This window comes from Mastomys coucha, unplaced genomic scaffold, assembly GCF_008632895.1.
Source record: "Mastomys coucha isolate ucsf_1 unplaced genomic scaffold, UCSF_Mcou_1 pScaffold3, whole genome shotgun sequence".
In the NCBI taxonomy this organism is placed as follows: Eukaryota; Metazoa; Chordata; class Mammalia; order Rodentia; family Muridae; genus Mastomys; species Mastomys coucha.
Genome location: NW_022196909.1, coordinates 24,939,305 through 24,947,215, shown reverse-complemented (window position 1 = coordinate 24,947,215; position 7,911 = coordinate 24,939,305). Strand labels below are relative to the sequence as shown.

The window sequence follows — 7,911 nt, the reverse complement described above, 5'->3', positions numbered from 1 at the left end:
GAGACAGGGTTTCTCTGTGTGGACCTGGCTGCCCTGGAACTCACTCTGTAGACCAGGCTGGCCTCGAACTCAGAAATCCGCCTGCCTCTGCCTCCGAAATGCTGGGATTAAAGGCGTGGGCCACCACTGCCCGGCTATCTGCCAACTTTTTGTTTATGTTTATGTATTTGGTGTTGGGAGTTGAATCCAGAGCCTCGTGCACGCTGAGCACATGTTCTGCCGCTTAGCCGTACTTGTCATCTCTTGCTAGAGGCTTCTCAGCGAGGTGTTTGAACCTGAGATCTGGGCTGGGCCGACACCACAGTTGCTTACTTCAGGCGCTGTTGGTCTTCTCTCATGAGGTGACTTTCTGTGCTTTCGGAGCTGAGGCCTGATGGGCAAGGCCTCCCTAGCCCTGGCTCTCTGCTTCTGGACCTTATTTACCTGCCTCTCTGGCCTTGCAGCAGTCAAACATCTGTTGTTCCTAATTTCTTTCTCTGGTCAGTCTCCTTGGCCTTTCCCGTGCCTTGGATGTTCCGCTCTGGAGAGCCTTCTGTATGTATTGATGAGCCGTTATGTGGGAATTTGAGAGCAAAGTCAATGGAGCCTGTGTATCTGCACATAAAAGCTTACATTCTGGTACCACTTACTTGCCAGCAACCCAAGCCCGGTTCTGATTAATAACAGCCATGATTGTAACCAGATTCGCAGCATGTGGCCCAGAGGAAACAAAGACTGAAGCCAATTTCCACACAGGCTTCGTGGCTGTCAGCGTGAAGCAACTGACTGGGGGCTTCTACGCGGTTTCAATTAGAATTCTCTCTTTTCTATGCCCTCTTTCCTCCCCCCAGAGATTAAATACCGGTTTCAGCTTTGAAACACCCTCCTCATGTTGTTATTGGGCTCCTGGGTGCTGCTGCCTGCGTTCATCCCACCGTGTGCAGTGGGAGTCGAGGGTCTTTATTGTTATTTCTCTCTCTGTTCAGGTTTGGATAATGATTAACAGTTGGTCAGAGAGGTCGTTCAAGGGGCACAGTTTGCTTCGATTCCACCACAGACCCTCATGTGGCCCGGCTTCTCATTCCAAGCAATGTCCCTCCCTGGAGAAACGGACTCTGCCTGAGCACTTCTGTCTTGAGCTGATAAGGTTGCTGGAGGACACTCTGGGATTTTATCTTAGGTTCCCAGCGTCCAGCAGTGCAGCATCCATGTAGACTTCCGTTGTCCTGCCAGAGTTCCAGGAAACTAGGCAGAATGGAAAGTTCCAGGGCCCCCAATGTGCCCACCCCACAAGTACACTGTGGACCAACACTGTATGCCTCTGTTCTGGCATGAAGGGTGTAATTAATTCCCTGGTGACTCCTACTGAGAATGAATAGCACCGGAAGTGCAAAATAAAGCCGTATTCCTTGGTCTAAGGGAGAAGCAAGGACCAGCGTCAGCAATTTTTCCTTCCACAATGGTGAAACAGGTATGTCAGAGTTATCCTTTTTTTTTTTTTTTTCTTCTGTGAATTTTGGGTGAGCAGAAAGACTCTTAGATATAAAGCCATTTACTAAACTGAGAGGAAAATTCTTAGATGGATGTCTGTGTTTTGCCTGGTGGCTGACATGCAAGGATTATTTTGACAGAAAGTAAATAGCAAGGCAGTATGAGAGACTTGAGAAGAAAAAAAAAAATGGTTCAGCTCGTGTGTTACTTAGTGAACAGGACCAATCAATTTTACTTCCACTGCCAGAGGAGGGAGTTATGTGGCTGTGTTGGGCAAGGCTCACAAATTACAATCAAGAAGTAAATAATATTGAAACCTTACAAATTGAATTTTTATTAAGAAATTCATCTCTGGTTACCTCAGGGTTTATAAAATCTTTTAGTGCTGGTGGAGGAAGGCAGTATATCTCAGTGTAGAATGCCAGATTGATTGGGGTGAGTAATTTTAATTTTTTAGGGTCAGATCTCTACCTCACCTTTTAAAATAGGCTTAATGGGAAGGAAGCTGACAAATGTGCTATAAAAGACAGTCTGTGTCTTCTTATGCTGCCTTTTGTCCACATTACCACTCCTGCCGTGGGCTCCATGTACTTTACAAATTGGGATTAATGGCTTTTTTTTTTTGCATGAGAGTTTCAAGGTCACAATTTCATAAATTGTGCAAATAAACAAATCCTTCTCTATCATTGACTCTATGTACTTAACATTTATATATTTATTACTTTCTGCATTTATAAGATACCAGAACTGCTATTAATAATTTGCATTTCCTGTACAAGGCCATATAGCTTAGCTAGAAAATGTGAGTGGAAATTTTAACACCACATTTTTCAAAGATGAACAAGTGGAGATGTTTTCTGCTCATGCACGGCTCATTGTCATAGTCTCTTCAGTCAAAGCAGAAATAACAGCAACTGAGCTTTTGAGAGTATTATGTGAAAGGCATTTTGCATGTAGATTGTCATTTCAGAAAGCTATATATTATTGATATCATGTTATAGTGAGAATTCTAGGCCAAGTTTCAGGTCTTGCTATGTTATTAATGGCAGTGAAGGATGGGTTTCTAGTGACAGTGTGCACTGACTCTGAAAGTCCATCTCTCTCCACGCCGATTACCATTTAAGATATTTTATTTGCTTTTGTTTTGTTTATGTGTGTTTTGCCAGCCTGCACATATGTGCACCTTGTGCTTACCCCTGGCATCCAAGGGGGCCAGAATAGGGTGTCAGGTCCCCTGGAACTGGAGTTACTGTGTACTGCCATGTAGGTGTGAGGAACTGAACTCGGTCCGCAGTGGTCTTCACTGCAGAGCCATCCCTACAGCCCCATCACCATTTGCCTCAAGAGTGATATCCTGTCTTAGTTTTGCACCATGGTGTCTGACACACGGGGAAACCAATGAGAGGAACTTAAGGAGGGTTATTCCAGATCACAGGTCAAGAGTATATACAGGCTACCATTTGGGAGAAGTCACAGCAGCAGAGATGGACATAGCTCTTCACATTGCAGAGAAGCCACAAAGTGGTAAGGGATGAATGCATGCATACAAGTACTCAGCTCTCACCTCTGCTTCCTCAGGTATAACCCACAGTTAGGTGGATCTGCCTGCAACACAACATAGTCAATACACCCATGCTACCCAGACTCAAGGTCCCATCTCCCAGGCGATTCTAGATTCTGTAAAGTTGACAGTTAACCCCAACCTTCACACTTTTGGATTGAAAGAAAACATCCACTTCCTTCATTTGATCGGCCAAAGCAATTCACATAGATCTATTTCTTTTGCCTGGGCAGGTAAGTGCAGTATTTTTCCGTTCCAGAAGGCAGGGTACATCATCAACGAATGGCATAGTAACACAAGCTTTCAGAAAACATGTAAAGTAAATAAAACTGGTTTTCCTTCCCAGGCCCTGCTCCCAGAATGACAACTCTGAGACGATTAATAAATGTCTTGACTACAAGCCTCGACTCATTCCCTGACTAGCTTGTAACTTATTTAATCCCTTCAAACTATTTTATGTCTCCCACACAGCCAGTTACCTCTCCTTCTGTCTTGGCCTCTTTCTTTCTCAGCATCTTCCCCAGCATCTCCCCTTATTCATTCCTTAACATCTCTCCTATTTCCCAGAATCCTCTCTCTTCTGGCCAGTGTCCCACCTCCTTTGTCCTGCCTCAACTCATTGGCTAAAGGCTTTTCATTGACAGGTGTTGCTTATAAGAGATTCTCTCTACAAAGAAATCTGTGTTAAATTTTGATATAAGTATATATTGGCGTTGAATTTCTCATATGTAGCAGTGACACCTTTAAGTGGTCACTGAACTTGTTCCTAGAGTTCAGAAAATATTTAGCTGTCCCAAAGATGGTTCTGATTCTGTTACGCACATTGATGAATTGGTCATGTGTTTGTTTTTTTTTTCAAAAGGTCCCTTTAATCAGAAGTTCTCTAGACTCCAATGGCTCTGAGGTATCCCTTAACTCCTCTCAGAACCCAGGCACTTGCTTGTATTGCAAAGCCGTTTGCGGCCACCTCCTCTGATGTACCTTGAACATGGAAGCTTACCTTCTTTAATTATTATTAAGCCTCTATCTGGAGAAGGAGATAAGGGAGATTTAAAAATAACCAAGGCGAGCACATTGAGAAAATAAAGGATGGGAAATTATCCCAATGATTCATTTTGTATGTCCCCTAAAGTGTGCCCACTTACATAATCCATAAGAGAAACTGAAAATTAAAACCTGGACTTCTAATTCAGAAGGGGTAGGTCTCTTGGTACTGTCATATGAGATTGCTTTTGAAAACAGTGAGGTGTAAATTAGCTTTCAGGTATCAATTTGAACAAGTCTGAGAGGTGAACAGGAAGGAGATTGGTTAGAAAAAAAAAATTCCTAGGCAGAGAAGGAAGTGTCCGCTGGAGTTTGTAGGCAAGAGAAACATTAGCTGTCCTGAAATGCAAATTGTGTGTAGTGATTACAATTAATAATCCGTCAAATAAAAATGGAACAAAACCATCTGGAACTCTATTCTGAAGTTTTACCAGAATTGATTTTTTTTTTTTTAATGTTGGCTTTAAATTTTGTGCTTCTTTTAACACAGCACAGGGATCTTACAAGGCATGGCCCTGTCTTACAGTGCCTGGAAGTGTGACTGCATGCTCTGTGAAAGATGCACTCACACAATCAAAGTAATATTTTCCTTCAGGTTTCCTGGGGCGAGCAGTTCTGCAATTTTCCAGTAATTGTTTTAGAAAGTCAGCCCTGGATTCGGGTTTTCTCTTACATCTTTCCCTGCCCGTGGCTCCAGACTCCTTTTTGCAGGTTTCTCTTAAGAAACTGGGTCAGGTTGGAGTGGCCAGTAGCATTAATGGGGAGCTGGCGCTGCTATGATTGGACCCTTCTCGGTGCAGATCCAAAGTCTTTCTCTTTCCACAGTTGGGATAAGGGAAGAAAAGTCACGAGCATTGGATCACATAGTGTGAACTGTTGAGGTGGCCTTTCAAATGGACACTTTTCTCTTGTTCGCAACCTGGGAATGATGAAGATTTTGTACACATATATAATTATTTATAGGTAATAATTTAGTAATTATTTAGTATATTATACAATTGTTTTCCTGTTTCTTGTTGACCCTCAGTGAAAGCTAGAGAAATTGAATAGCTGTATACAAGTTGATTCTTTTTTATTCTTCTATCTTGCTAAGGAATAAATGGGAGGTTCTATGTGGCAGGTCAGTTCACATGGTAGAAAAATACTGGAATCTTTTTTTTTAGACACAAGTCCTATGTTATTGTCTTATGTGGTGCTTGCTAGTAGGCTAGTCTTCGGGTTTAAAAACATGGAAACAGTAATAGTAGTTGGGGTGTGCCTTTTTTTTGTTTGTTTGTTTTTTTGTTTTTTTTGTTTGTTTGTTTTTTCGAGACAGAGTTTCTCTGTATAGCCCTGGCTGTCCTGGAACTCACTATGTAGACCAGGCTGGCCTTGAACTCAGAAATACGCCTGCCTCTGCCTCTCAAGTGCTGGGATTAAAGGCATGCACCACCACCGCCCGGCGGGGTGTGCCCTTTCTAAGACCCACGGTTCTGAGCATGGACCAAGGCTTACCTACAAAGCTGCTCGTGTGCTTTACCGCCCTCTGCTGGTGAAGCCGCCCGCAGTTCTCAACTATTGCTTGCTTCTACACCCTAGCCTCCATACCCCCAATCATAGTGTGGTGCTCTTTCATGAAATTGTTTTGGGTGGTGCTTTATCACAGAAAATGTGCGAATAACAACAGAAATGTAGAGCTAGCTTATTTATCCATGATTGATAGGTCTCTGTGAAAGAGTTCCACTCTCTTGGGGGCTTTCATTTACCTGCTTCTCTGCCGTGCTCCTGCCTTACTGTTGCTCAGCTGTTCTGGTAAGTACACTTAAAACGGATAAGCATCCATGTCCAAAATACATCGGGGAGGGTGGCAGCCATAGGACCAGGGTGGTATACATGCAAATGCCTGGGCCCTGGAAGGAGTTGCTTGGAACACCCCAGATCCTTTGGAGCCAAAATATGGAGGACATCTGACCAAAAAAGCAGTGTCAGTGATGGGTGGGCTGTAAATTCTTGGTGGAAAGAGACAGGTCGTCACAGAATTGTTCCGAGTTCAGATCTGTTGAGATTGCAGGGGTAGCAGGTGGAGTTAAAGAGGAATGTTTAAGCCAGAGACAGGCACGTGACTTGACTAGCTCAGACTTGGTTAGCAAGAAAACGCCAGGCTGCTCTCATGGTAACTTGAGATTTTTGTTAACTTGATATTCTCTAGAAAGAAATAAAAATAGTAATTATATGGTTGCTACGGCACTGTCAAAAGAGGCTGTCAATTTGTATCATCTTAATACACCAACTAGGGACTGTTAATTATAGTTTTCACTCCGGTAAATTACAGGAAAAGCTATATAAATTATACTGCCACTTACAACATTATCTGGAGCTAATCCAGAAAGTGGCAAATGACCTTCAATCAACAGTTCTCAGACTGTAACCCACACCTCAGGACTTACTAGAAATCCCAATTCTCAGCTCCACTCCTGACCACCGTGTTGGAAACTTTGGTGGCTGGTTCAGCCCTGTTCATTGTAACAACAGCTTCACAGGCAATTGTGACACACATGTCAACCCAAGCTGCTGTGGCTTAGAGTGGCAATGGCTGATGCCAGGTTATTTCTTCGAAGTGCTGGTGGGGTGGGAGGGAAGGAGGTAAGTAAGAGGTGTAGCTATGAAGCCAGCCTGGAAACCACGTTAGCGCTGTGTCCCAAATGGTTAGCGCTGCTTGAGGTTTGACTGCTAGATAGATTGAGGTAATAATAACACCACACAGCCGAAAGATGAATTGCCAGGATCATCAAAGGGCAAGGTGAAGAGTCTGACGGGTAGTGACAATAGGATTGATCAGGCCACTCAATGATTGTTCTAGGGCATTGTCATGATGCTGCCCTGAATTCTGACACGGTGACCTTCTTTGACGTAGAGAGCAGCACAATTTTATTTTCTGGAAAAGGTCAAAACCAAAATTATTTCATAGAAATAATTTTCTTGGTCGGGGGGGGAAATAGGAATTGACAATGCTACCTGAAAATTTGGTTGAAAAATGCTATTCAGTTTGGGACGATGATAAATCAGAAAGCATGGGGAGTCGTTCTTGTCTAAGTTCTTATGGAGGCTACGGCAGATGAACTTTCAATTAGGAAAAAAAGACACCAAAGGACCCCAAGTGTCGCTCACCACAGTTATTCCTGTCCTGAGATGCCAGCATTTTTTTTTTTTTTTGGCAGAATGTTAGGTAAGAAAATGCTTCTGGAGGGTATAGTCCTCTTTGCTTAAATTCCCCAACTGGCAAATAAGTCACTGCCTGCCGTTTTCTGAGAAGGAGAGGAAGCAAAACCTGTGCTCAATTACTGGGCAGCTGGTTTGTTTTTAATTGTCTGCATTTATAAGCAGTAATATAAGAGTAGCCGTAAGTACACTTACGCACTGTTTCCACACACTGCTGTGCACCACAGCCCTGGGAACCTGTTATACAGGCAGATTGTGCACCCTGGAGGCTCTGATTTAGGGAGGGGGGGTTGATTTTTAACAAGTATACCAATAATTTTGGTGCAGGTGGGTGGAAGAGCACATGGTTTGAAACCCTGCCCATGTCCTACCCATAATTTACATGGTCATTATCATAGGGTATCTACAAGTGACTGGCAATTCATAAAATATCGGTTTAGTGCCAATAAAGATTTAACTGTGAGTAGTAGATGTTTATTGCAAATAGAATCTCTTTTGTTGGGACTTGGAGAAAATGAATAATGATTACAAGATAAGTTCTTGTTTAAAAACTCCATGCTGTGTTTTGGGGGCGGGGGGAAGTTTTAGGTTTCCGGCAAGTCAAGCAGACATTAGAGTGTCTGTTCTTCTCCCCCTGA

At 43.1% G+C, this 7,911-nt stretch overlaps 1 long non-coding RNA gene across 1 annotated transcript in view; it reads left to right on the top strand.

Annotated features, from left to right (window-relative positions):
- Nucleotides 1–979: 979 nt before the first annotated feature.
- LOC116075250 overlaps nucleotides 980–7,911 on the top strand; it is a 37,393-nt gene continuing 30,461 nt past the window's right edge. Inside the window, exon 1 of the long non-coding RNA XR_004112486.1 lies at nucleotides 980–1,450. This is a non-coding gene — a long non-coding RNA (uncharacterized LOC116075250). The remainder of the gene's footprint in view (nucleotides 1,451–7,911) is intronic.